At 32.4% G+C, this 9,268-nt stretch overlaps 1 long non-coding RNA gene across 1 annotated transcript; it reads right to left on the bottom strand.

The window, feature by feature from the left end:
• Window positions 1-1,708: 1,708 nt before the first annotated feature.
• On the bottom strand, window positions 1,709-9,068 carry LOC127708251 (uncharacterized). Its single transcript, XR_007985213.1, has 3 exons — window positions 8,896-9,068; window positions 4,510-4,601; window positions 1,709-1,924 (listed from the first exon to the last, which is right to left on the bottom strand). It is a non-coding gene; the product is annotated as an uncharacterized LOC127708251 (long non-coding RNA).
• Window positions 9,069-9,268: the final 200 nt, after the last annotated feature.

The raw sequence follows: 9,268 nt of genomic DNA on the forward strand, positions 1-9,268 counted from the left end.
TTTTTTCATTATCAAGTGCCATAATATTTTAAGGTTCATCTCAAACATGTCAAAATCAGAAAACTTATTTCCCATCACCTGCCGAGATTGGAGGCAACTGAATGGTATTTCTTTTCTGTCAGAATAAAAGAAATTCTATGTACCATATATAATAAAAATACACAGAAATGACTAACTCAATCACAATTAATACATATATACACAATCCAAAAGTTTCAGGAAGTGTCAGGTGAATTAATCATGACATAGTGGACAGGACAAACTAGTCAGCATGGAAATTAAAATGATGTGTAAATGCTTATAAAACTACTGCCTACAAATATCATTGACAAGGGTACAATCAGTGGTTAATATTTACCTGAACCAGTCACAAGAGTAAAAAAATTACTTAATTGTAAATCAAAACTTCATTGGCAATTATACCAGATCATCTTTTTTTATATCAAATTCTAGCTGTAATACAAAAATATGTGTGCAATTTCAAACTGAGAACAAAGCAATTTCTGTCTATTTTGGGGATGCTGTCTCATTGCCATACATGTATACCCAACATCTTTTGCTAAACATGCTAGATATAAGAATCTCTAAAACAGTAACTGTGAAAATATTCCATCACAAGTTTCCAAGTTTATATATCCTTCAAACATGTCAAAAAGACTCAGAATTTTTTGAGTAAATTTATTCCCAAGATAATTTCAATTATTGAACAATGTAAGGACAATTAAAAATGCAAGATTAATTATTGCAGTTTCAGAAAATCCTGGATACAAATAATACCATCATTTAAATAAATTTATATTTTTTTTTGCCAAACGTATACAATTGTATAACCTATTTTAATTTAGACAAGAAATGAAAAAAAATTCTGATTTCTAAGTATAGACAAATATATAACATGTATAAGTATAGATAATATTTTTGTTCAAACATTCTGTGGCTGTTACAGAGGTCTTGCTCAGTATTGAAGGCCAACATCAATATGACTAAGTCACTTTAAGATGAACAACAACTGCAATTAAAACACTTTTTTATGCTTCTGAACTTATTGTATACCTTTATTTTGTGTTAAATGTTATGAAATGAAATAAAATTGAAATATAAATCATGATAAAATATAATCTTCTTGTTCTCTGGTCATGCTGGTGGCTAATATATAATATGACTATTTGTTTTCTGATGAAGAGTTGTTAATTTATTGGCAATCATATGTCATATTCTTAGTTTTATAATAACATGTAACTCCATTAGTGGTGCATAAGTGAATTGTATGCCTACATGTATATGATAGTATATCTCATGTATATCTAGGTGGGATTAATGTTTAAATCAATTACTATTTTTTCCCCGTAATTGCCAGAAAAATAACAAAACACTCATACAAGTCTTATAAATGAATATCTCATTCTTTACAGTTCAACTGAATATCATATGTCTATTTGTAGATCTCTCACTTGGTCAGATACAAATGTATTGCAGATTTTTCAAATATTTCATGAAAGAAACGACAAATTACATCCATGAAATATAATTTTGTTAAATGAAATCCTTTTTTGAAACTCCAATTGTAAGAAAATTCACAAATCTCCAAACTGTCCGTATTTAGAATTCATTTTAACTGAGGTAAAAGCTCTTTAAGATGGTAAACATCAACTTCAGTGATACATGATGATGAAAAAGAAGCTAAATTTTCTAGTCAATTTTCCTCTTGTCTCTCAGCATCAAAACACTAAATTCCAATTCATTTGGTCTTGAAACAGTCAATGCTTCTGCTTCTATATAGTACATATATGTACATTATATAGAATTGCTGTCTTTTTTCTACTTTTCATGGACATATTTGGTGGCTTTCTAAACAAATTTTAATCAGATCTGCTGTAATGGCCATGATGAGTTATAAGGAACTTTCTACTGCAGGTCATCATCCCTGAAATATGAAAAAGCAAATATAATATATTAAATGAAATTTTCAACATGTGAAAAGTAATCAAAAGTTAGTATAAACATTTTTCTTCAAGAAGTTACTGTTAAAATGCTAACAAAATAATTTCCTTGTCCTTATTTAATAATGAAATTGAGAATGGAAATGAGGAATGTGTCAAAGAGACAACAACCCGACCATAGAGCAGACAACAGCTGAAGGCCACCAATGGGTCTTCAATGCAGCGAGAAACTCCTGCACCCGGAGGCGTCCTTCAGCTGGCCCCTAAACAAATATGTATACTAGTTCAGTGATAATGGACGTCATACTAAACTCCAAATTATACACAAGAAACTAAAATTAAAAATGATACAAGACTAACAAAGGCCAGAGGCTCCTGACTTGGGACAGGCGCAAAAAATGCGGCGGGGTTAAACATGTTTTTTGAGATCTCAACCCTCCCCCTATACCTCTACTGCCAATGTAGAAAAAACAAACGTACAACAATAATGTCTTCATTCATCATTTGAACAAGGATTTAATTTTCTACACACATTTTAATAAGGTGCACTACATGTACTTTTATAAAACTTTAAAGTTAGTTAAATGAAAAATAAACTGTTATCACAGAGATATGTCTCGCCTTTTTGTAATTTTGATAATGCAAATGTTGAAATTAAAATAGCAATACTTTAACATGTAAGTTATGCAAATATTCAAAGTCGATGAACCATGACTGAAGGTACATGGCTAAACAATCTCCATGGAATGAGATGTGCCAATGCTAATACAACTGCATACCAAATATCATTGACCTACCACCATGAACTAGACCTAATCACAAACTACTGTGGATTCATTTATTTTCGTGGGTATCAATTTTCGTGGATAGAGAAAAAAAGACGTTTCGTGGTAAACGTAAATTCGTGGATCGCTGATTACAAAAAGAAAAAAAATCAGATACGTAATTCGTGGATTTCTTTTTAATTTAAAAGATCATATAACCTCCTTGGTTTGATCAATAATAAAACAAACAAAAAAGAAGGAATTCATTGAAAAAGTTTTGAATTGTCAAAATCCTCGCTTGGTCATTCTAGATTAAAGTGTTCATTGAAAAATTCTATTACAATAATGGACAGAGACAACTAATTACTTGTTTGTTTTACAATTTATAAATTCTTGTCGGAATTTTATAAGGCATTAAAAACTCTATGATTGAAAGCTCATTTCCCTAATCACGATATAATAAACAGTCATATAAGTAAAAGGTGTGAAAATAAATGTTCCTGTCATAAACAATGTTACCTACGGGCAATATCCACGTACTTAATCCTAGTGATTTTTAATCACCAGTAAACCACACTATGACACGGTAATTAACAACTTGCAGTTATTTTCCATGAACAGTTTTATTCAATTTTAAAAAGTAAATTATCACTGATATTTATTATTGATTTAATCAAAATACTTGTATCTTCTTTTAATAAAAACACGTGTTATGTTACAATGTTTATCGATAGTCAACACTATACTAGAACTGCATAACATAACCGGAAATAAACATCCGATTCCATACACATTTCTCGGGATTATTCTTCGTTGAATTCTTAAATTCGTGGTTCGCTGTGACCCACGAAACCCAAGAAAATTGGTATACCACGAATAAAAATGAATCCACAGTAATACATTGTTGACGCCACCGTCGCCAGCATACCAATGTCTCGCTTTTTGACTCCGTCAAGGCGAGATAAAAACCCAGATGTGCCTATAAGATGTATTCTGTAATAAATATTTAAATTGATGTATTTATGTTAATTTAGTTTGTTCTGTATCTCCTTTTAAGACAGGAATACTTCAATATCAATATCAGTAATCCACAGCTAAAAAAATTTTGCTAGCAAGTTCAGTATATTATTGTATTAATATCTGTCATGTCTGTGTAAATAAATTTTATTGCTGGTACAGATACTTCATTAACATTGATTTAATTAAGAAATTATCATGATTGTTGGGTACATTTATTTTTGCAATTTTTGAAGAATGGACAAAAATGTGAGATTTATAATTGCGATTTCAGAAAAATCTGCATACTTGTACAGTTATATGTATATATTCCGGAATGTCAGTTCCTTTTATTGCGATATTCAAAGTTGCCTCATAAAAACATTGCAATAATTTCTGAGTTTACATCATACAATATTCTTACAATGTACATGATGTAAGAACAGAAATTTATTTGCACAAATTATAAAACAGGAAGAAAAGCCAGGCTCGCTAACATGTTTAACCCATCCACATTCTGTATGTACAATGTATGTTCCTGGAATTCAGTGGTTGTCGTTTGTTGCTGTGTTACATATTTCTTTTTCATTCATTTTTGATTACATAAATTAGACCATTAATTTTCTCCTTTGAAATGTTTTACATTTGTGATTTTGGGGCCTTTAATAGCCAAATATGCAGAATGGGCTTTACTCATTGTAGAAGGCCATTCAAAGACCCATAGTTGTTAATGTCTGTGTCATTTGGACTCTTGGGGAGAGTTGTCTCATTGTACAATAGTTAGCTGATATCAGGATACAACAATTTACCTGTCTATAATAATAAAGCTCTCCAAATCAAACCATTACTTTATTTCATCAAAGCTGGAATGGCATACTGTATCTTGTAATTGACAGGGGAGCTAAAAAAAAATAAGAGAAAGTAATTATTTAATTACATATAGGTACTTTTTTTAAAATAAGGAGCATAAACATATGTATAATGATTCATATAATTTTTAAAATAAAGAAAAAGGTCTGCCACACAACCCTAATTTGATATCAGGATTTCCTCCATAGATATATAAATGCCTATTTTTCTTGGATTTCTAGAATTGCTGCATCCTATGCTAAATAAAGAGCTGTGCTAAAAAAAAGCCAGCCCCCCCAAAAAAAAATCTAAAACAAAAAAGTGAATCTGTGAGCTACTAATATACCCCCATACCCTTAAAGTAAAAGGTTGTTGAGTGATGAATCTGAAAAAGCATCACACGGTATAGCTGACACATATAAACCCTGATGGCCTGAAACCAAATTTCAGAAATCCTTGTAATGTTCCTGAGAAAGATGCAAAGAAAAATATTCATGCGACGGACGGACGGACTGACTTGAGGATGTACAGACAGAAGTAAAACAGTATACCCACCCCCACTTTTTTAAAGACTAAAACATTTGCTAAAAGTGGGGTATAAAAATAAAAAAAAACCAAACTTGCGCACAGTGGCACAATTCATGAATAATTCTTATGAATAAAATCCAATAACTGGAATAAGTAAAATATGTTCCTGAGAAAGATGCAACGAAAAATATTCATGGGACGGAAGGACTGACTGGCTTGATGATGTACAGACAGAAGTAAAACAGTATACCCACCCCCATTTTTTGAAAGACTAAAAGTGGGGGTATAAAAATTAAAAAAAAAACAAACTTGCGCACAGTGGCACAATTCATGAATAATTCTTATGAATAAAATCCCATAACTGGAATAAGTAAAATTTAAAATATATTAAAAATCGTAAGGGAGCTTACGTTACATTTCAGCAAGTTTCATGAAAATGTGTTTAAGCGTTTTTGAGACATTGTCCAAAAAGCGCGATAATTTCGACCCATTAATATGAATAAAGTCCCTATACTCCAAAACCAGGTATCAAAAATATCTAATAGAAATGGAAAGGAAACTTATGTCAATAAATTTAAACAATTCACCAAAGTTTCATGAAGATTGGTGAAAGCTGTTTTGAGTAATCATCTGAATGATTCATCAGCAAGGCATTGCTCCAAATAAAAATATATTTCTTTCAAATATGTGTGATAGCTGTTATTTAATTTATGATTATCAATTTTTGTTTAATTTGTGTTCATGGTGTCTGGTTCATTTTAACCGTTACGCTAGTTGGTCCATAACACTTGTACATGTCGTAATTTTTTTTTCTCAGCAGTTGGTGGTAGACTTACTTTCAGAGCAATAAGAATATGAGACCCCCCTTAATCTATGGGTTCCTACAGAGCTGTGGCCTTTTCCTTTTATAAATTGATTATGTGATTTGCGTACTTTAGTGATTCCACAAACTGGTCTGTTGTCACAGAATAAACGACTTTATTACAAATGGGGCTTTTTTCTGCCTCTCTGACTAGTGCTCTCCCAAAGAAAATTTTATAAATGGGTCCCTTCTGTTTACCGGGGATATATCTTCGAGTAATGGATTTAATTCCTGCCAACAGGGATACAGTTCAGATATTTTATGTAATACTCTATTTTTAGAACGATGATGCATGCAGTGTTCTATTCAATTTAAATACTGTTTTACTTATATATATATATATGTAGGACTCTAAAGTAAGATCGTTACGCTGAAACGCGATGGTCACGCTAAAGTGAGATGGTTTGATACGCTAAAGTGCGATAGTCTGTGCCATTTAATGGAACACTCTAAAGACTGATGCCGCGATACGCTAAAGTGCGTTTGTTCGCGAAAGTATTGACGTTTGCAACGTTAAATCGCATTATGACGCTACAAGCCGTTTGTACAAACAAATGCTGTGTCGGCGGGGACAAACATGATTCTGTCAGTATACTGGAAAAAAAAATACTTTCATAAACATAGACTGAAACTGACATTAGTAAGGGGAAGGTGTATATCATAAAAGAGAGAGAAAATAGCAAAATACACCAAGTGTCAAAGTATTTAATTCGTCCCATGTCATTTACTGGAAAAGCATATAGCTCTTCAACTGTTTCAGTACTTATACATCCTCGGATTTCAAATGTTTGGCTTTGAGCGTTCCTGATGAAGGTAAATCCAGAAAAGCGCTTCGGACGCATGAAATTATTTAACGTTTTGTTTTCAATTTTTTACTTGCGTGAAATAAAAGCTACTTTTTAACTTTCTAATTGAATTATTTTGTAAAAACAATTTTTTAAAATATGGTTCATTATGTCTGTAAAAGAGATGTATACTCGTCAACAAGACAGTAACATAACGACCAGAGGTGTAGTATCATAATATGATTGCCAATGCGACAAGTCGCTATCCAATGCTAATGTCATTAATGTAATTAACTATAGAATACCGTATGGCTAACCCCGCAGATAGTATTCTATAACGACCAAAGAGTATCAAAACGACCAGTGTATAACAATTCAAACGAGAAAGATAACGGACTGATTAATATACAAAATAAACAATAAACAAAAAAACAGATAAGAAGATGTGGTGTAATTGTCAACAAAACAAATATCCACCAAAGACCAAATATCGTTGATGTATGCACCTAATAACGTTATGACCTTCAATGTGGAGCCTTGGCTTACGTCGCATAGAAAGCTATACAGGATCACGAAATGACTTGTGTAAAACAATTCAAAAGAGAATAACAACGACATGATTTAGAAACAATACAATAAACGAAAAACTAATATGAACACAGCAAAAAACAAAAACCATCGCCTGAATCCCATTCCTGTTACACCATCGCACTTTAGCGTGTCATTTGATCGCACTTTAGCGTAGATCATTGCACTTTAGCGTGACCATCGCACTTTAGAGTCATACATATATATAAAAAGATTATGTCAAAGTGGGCAGTCTTGATGAGCAAACTACATATTAATTTGTATAATATTATTGTGTCATGAAAAGCTTCTTCAATTTTTTGCTGCGATTCCTTCCTAATAATGACGGTCATAGGAACATGAGGAAGGCGTCCCAGTTAATCATTAACAAAGCCTTTCAAGAAATTATAATATTATTTTGACTATGTATTAAAAATTGTTCTATTTAGCCAGCAATTTAAGTACATAAACTTGCAATTGGTTATAAATATATTTCTGACTTGGTAATGATTTAAAAAATACTGGTTCACAGATAATAAGATAATTTATTCAAGGTGCACAGGCTTTTTCCAGAGAAAGACGCACTGTCCAGGATATTTCCAAATAATTACCCAGATACTCAGCCTTCTGTAGTCATTTTTAATGGACATAAAGATGTAATCATGTTGCTGTCACCTCTTAACTTCCTTAAAAGCTTAAGTTGCATCGGATTTCAAAAAATTATTATTTATAGTACATTTAAATTTGAATTGAAGTTCTTTATCACATACATGAACCATAAATATTCAATAGAATTGCAAAACTTTTTTGACAAGCATGAGAAATAAATTGTACGACAGGAAACATGGAAATAAATAAGGGGAAACATGTAGCACACACATCGAACAAAACACGAGATACATGTATTGAGAGGTCAAACGTCAAAACACGAAAACAAGTGAAATAAAATATAAACACTGGGTAAATAGAAAACATTGCATAAAATTAACACTTTACCGCCCTTTTAAATTCAAAGTTGATTAATACCAACAGCACTAAGCAGAAAATAATATAGTATGGACTTCACACTGATTAAATGGTGGGAGTAGAAGTTGGAAAGAGGGGGGGAGGTAGTCCAAATAATTATGACGTCTTGCAAGGCTTCCTTTTGAGCAAGTTTGTGTGCCCTGTGTTACAAATTAAGAGCTCCATGCTTTGAAAGTATGGGTCATGCCCATGGCTCCAGCAATGTGGGTGCCGGAGAGAGGTGAAAGGTGGAACGCCGCCTCCCCACCCCCCTTTCCCCGAATGGCTAAACGAAAATTAGAAACTTAAATTTCAGGGTAAATGTTGAGAATGGGCTCTCGGTATAATGGAGGGATCTTGTTTCATTCGATATTCTGTTCATTTATTGACGGGATTCGATAAATTATTCAAATTTCAGATATCTGTTGCAGTCTAGTTTCGTTTTGACCACCATGACCACGTGTATATTTATCATGCTTGCCAACACTGAACTCGTTTTTATCTATAAGTGTACAGTTTTTTGATTTCTGAAGCGAATGATTAACAAAACAAGCAACGTATGTTTCATAAATAATACATATTTGGAGGCTCACACTTACTTTTCTGGTTAGATTTTCACATAGAAGTGAAAATAATTTTCGCTGCAAGGTTCTTTCCATTCTGCAAACTACAAACATCTATTTGACGGCGATCGTCTACTGATTGGTTAATCTGCAAAAGGAGGCGGGGTCCACAAGCCGACAATCTCGTCAACAAAAACAGCTATTGCAACTGTTTGACATAATAATTAAAGCACAAACATACAATATTCATGTTTCGATAAACAAATTACATCATACGGATACCCGTTTTTAGTTAACAGGCATATATGTAATTTGATTTCATACAGTTTCATCGATAGACGCAGCTTACGGAATCTTCGCCATTAATGAATATATATGAATACATAATGAGGTCCTTACGGGGTTATCT

This window comes from Mytilus californianus, unplaced genomic scaffold, assembly GCF_021869535.1.
Source record: "Mytilus californianus isolate M0D057914Y unplaced genomic scaffold, xbMytCali1.0.p SCAF_7, whole genome shotgun sequence".
NCBI classification, from domain to species: domain Eukaryota; kingdom Metazoa; phylum Mollusca; class Bivalvia; order Mytilida; family Mytilidae; genus Mytilus; species Mytilus californianus.